This window comes from Eriocheir sinensis, chromosome 2, assembly GCF_024679095.1.
Source record: "Eriocheir sinensis breed Jianghai 21 chromosome 2, ASM2467909v1, whole genome shotgun sequence".
Classification (NCBI taxonomy): domain Eukaryota; kingdom Metazoa; phylum Arthropoda; class Malacostraca; order Decapoda; family Varunidae; genus Eriocheir; species Eriocheir sinensis.
This window is the reverse complement of record NC_066510.1, coordinates 19177492-19181401: the sequence shown is the minus strand read 5'-3', so window position 1 is coordinate 19181401 and position 3910 is coordinate 19177492. Positions and strand designations below refer to the sequence as shown.

The 3910-nt window shown below is 42.9% G+C and overlaps 1 long non-coding RNA gene across 1 annotated transcript; it reads left to right on the top strand.

The window, feature by feature from the left end:
* The first annotated feature begins 243 nt into the window (after positions 1 to 243).
* LOC126997980 (uncharacterized) lies at positions 244 to 2085 on the top strand. The gene is made up of 2 exons (XR_007752539.1): positions 244 to 697; positions 793 to 2085. It is a non-coding gene; the product is annotated as an uncharacterized LOC126997980 (long non-coding RNA).
* Positions 2086 to 3910: the final 1825 nt, after the last annotated feature.

Sequence of the window (3910 nt, the reverse complement as noted above, 5' to 3'; positions counted from 1 at the left end):
GGTTTTTTTTTCGTTATCTTTATTCAACCTTTATTATTTATCTTTATTTAGGTAGTAATGATGTGTAGGAGAGAGAGAGAGAGAGAGAGAGAGAGAGAGAGAAGAAGGAGGAATAGAGAAACGAAGGGGAAGGCAGAGGTGAATTTAAAGAAGGTGGAAAGGAGAGGGAGGGAGGGAGGGAGAGAGGGGACGAAGGGTGAGGCGGAGTGAATTGAGAGGGAGGGAAGGAGGGTGGAGGTGGAGGTGGAGGTGTCGTGGAGGTGATTGGGTTGCTGATGGAGATGATGGATGCTGAGGCTGATGGAGGCGGCGGCGCGATGCAGGAAGGGGAGGGGGAGGAGAGGGTCGGGAGAGGGAAGAGTAGGCGAGGCAATAAGGAAAAGTCGACAGGTGGGTTGGTGAGCAGGTTCGTCCTTCTACCTGTGACGTGTTTTCTAAAGGTAGGGAATCAGAGAGAGTATCATCATTAGAGCGATTTGAAGAGTGATTTTGGTTATATAAAGGAGTATAGATATATTTAAGGTCTAATTTTGGGTAGTGAATCTTAAGAAGCATCTTTAGTACGGGATTGGAAAGTTTGTTTTTGTTATGTGAATGATAGAGATATATTTGGTCTCATTTTAGGCTGTGAATCGTAAAAAGCATTGATATATTATGGGAATTTGAAGTCTTGTTTTGGCTATATGAAGCAGGACAGGTGTATTTGAAGAATATTATCGGTAGGGAATTGTAAAAAGCATTGATATATTATGGGAATTTGAAGTCTTGTTTTGGCTATATGAAGCAGGACAGGTGTATTTGAAGTCTTATTATCGGTAGGGAATTGTAAAAAGAATTGATACATTGCGGGAATTTGAAGTCTTGTTTTGGCTATATGAAGCAGGACAGGTACATTTCAGGTCTTAATGTTGGTTATCTAGCACGGTGCAAATATGTTCTCTTTCGGTAAACAAGCTTTCAAGTGGAGATGTTCAGATAATATAAAACAAAATTGATATATCATTTTCTATTTGTTTTTATAGATTTAACGCTTTCTTTGGCATTAACATCTTTGTAGGAACAGTATTTTCAGCGGATATTATTTTTACTTTCGTTCGTGTTTTTTGTTTCTTTTATCTTATTTATTCATTTGTTTTTACTTTTTTTTACCTTTGAAGTAACTAGTTTGGTAGGTGCATGGTGTTTTCACTTTCGTCCGTCCCTTGCACTGCCCTCCTTACCGAAAACAAAAGTGGGGCGGGTAAGTGTCCTGCTTGTAGGGGAGGCGAGGCTGGTTAGTATGCATTGCTGTGAGCGGTGCGGCGGGGAGGGTACTGAACACACACACACACACACACACACACACACACACACACACACACACACACACACAGGCAGAGAGGTGGATGTTTAGTATGCATTGTGTAGGTGTAGCGGAGAGGGCACACACACACTCACAAACACGTACACGCACATACACACTCACACACGCAGGTAAGTATAGGTATGTAGGTTAGCGTACTGTTCATCACGTGACGTCATGAAGGGAAAGTAATGTGTTGCCCCAGGGGACTGTCAGGTGTGTTAGGTAGTCAAGGTAGAGTGTGTGGGGAGGTTAACACACACACACACACTCACACACACACACACACACACACACACACACACACACACACACACACACACTCGAACTAAATGTAATACGTTCAGTTTACAGCTAATTCACAGACGCAACAAAATGACGGTCAGTGGGACTATATTAAAGGTGTTGAACGTTTCCACACACACACACACACACACACACACACACACACACACACACACACACACGAACTAAATGTAATACGTTCAGTTTACAGCCAATTCACAGACGCAACAAAATGACGGTCAGTGTGACTATATTAAAGGTGTTGAACGTTTCCACACACACACACACACACAAAAAAAAAAAAAAAAATACAAATGCAAAAATAAAATAAAGAAAAAGTGTTATTCGAGTTGTGTGTTGTGTTAAAATTGCCTCCCTCAACCTCCCCCTCCCCCCCCTTTTTTTTTACAGTATAGGAATCAGTTCAAGGGCAAAAAAAAAAATGAGGAAAAAAACAACTAATCACTACCCTTATAGAAAAGAGTAAAGATGAGTAAAATATTTTGAACCTGTGTTGCATAAGCGTTCCATTAATTAAGGCAACACAAATCTCTCCGTGTGTGTGTGTGTGTGTGTGTGTGTGTGTGTGTGTGTGTGTGTGTGTGTGTGTGTGTGTGTGTGCGTGCGAGTGAGTGTGTGCGTGTGAGGGTGAGTGTGCGTGTGAGTGTGAGAGAGCGTGAGTGAGAGAGAGCGTGTGAGTGTGAATGAGAGTGTGTGTGAGAGAGAGAGAGAGAGAGAGAGAGAGAGGAAATATGAAAATAAAATCACCCTTTTCACTCTACTAAATTTGAGGAGTCTGAATGGATGGCTGAACAGAGAGATAGAAAGAGAGAAGGAAGAATAAAGAATAAAAGAAAGAGGAAAAGAGAAAATAGGAGAAAGAGGAGAAGAGAGAAAAAGATGAACGGAAGAAAGGAATAAGGGAGTAAGTAAGAGGAGAAATTGGTAACAGAGAAAGAGGGGAGGAATAAGAGGAGGAGGAGGAGGAAAACGAGAAGGAAAAGTAAATACAATAAAAGAGAAAAAGGGGAAGAATAGCAAAGAGAGGAGTGGGGAGAAGGAGGAGGAGGAGGAGGCGGAGGAGGCTTTCAACGCATTTTCAACCCATTTTTAATCTTCTTTGGGTCCTCGCTATTCATTTTAATCCTCCCCTTACTTTATTTTTTTCCATTAAATTGAAACTACATCACATTCACCTCTCTCTCTCTCTCTCTCTCTCTCTCTCTCTCTCTCTCTCTCTCTCTCTCTCTCTCTCTCTCTCTCTCTCTCTCTCTCTCTCTCTCTCTCTCTCTCTCTCTCTCATGAAAAAAAGAAAAAGAATAAAAATCAATGTTGGGATGTAAAAGAAGAAACAAGAGGAGGAAGAGGAAGAGAGGTTTGAAGGCAGCTTGAGAGAGAGAGAGAGAGAGAGAGAGAGAGAGAGAGAGAGAATAGGAGTGGGTGTAGGCGTTGAGTGTGGAGGGGAAACTCAAGTAAAAGGGAAGAAGACGAAACACGAAACTAACACGAAAGAGGAGGAAGGAAAGGGAAAAGAAGATAAGAAAAGGGGAAATAGAGAGTGAAGGAAAAAAGAACTAGAATAAAGAGAGGAAGGAAAATGGGAAACATTGAAACGGGAAGAAGACGGAACGGGAAACTAACACTAAAATGGGAAACGCGAGAAAGGGAGGAAAGAGAGAAGAGGGGAAATGGAGAATGACAGTAATGAAAGGGATAGGATGAAGGAAAGAAGAAGAAAGGAAGGAGAAACACTGAAAAGGGAAGAAAGGGAAAAGGAGAAAAAGGGAAAATGAAGAGTGGGAGTAAAAAGGAATAAGAGAAAGAAACGAAAAAGGAAGGGATGAAAAGGAATGGAAGGAAGGAAGGAGGGGAGTAGGAAGGGATGGAATGAAAGGGCATGGGAGGAAGACGAGTATAGGAGGAGGAGGAGGAGGACAGTGGAAGAGAAGTCATGCAGGGAAAAGGAGAGGAAGAAAGTGAGAGAAAGGGAGAGATGAAGGAAAAGGAAGAGTGAGAAAAGGGGGTGCGAAGGGATGGGGGTTGGGTGGGTGGGGTCCCCTCTGGTCGCTAGCGGAACCTTCACCTCGATCAATGACGCTGCCAGCTCCTCCTCCTCCTCCTCCTCCTCCTCTTCGCTTGCTTGCTTGCCTTCTCGCTTCCCTGCTTCCATTCTTTTTTTTACTCCTTTCTGTATGTCCCCGTCCTCTTGCCTCTCTCTCTCTCTCTCTCTCTCTCTCTCTCTCTCTCTCTCTCTCTCTCTCTCTCTCTCTCTCTCTCTCTCTC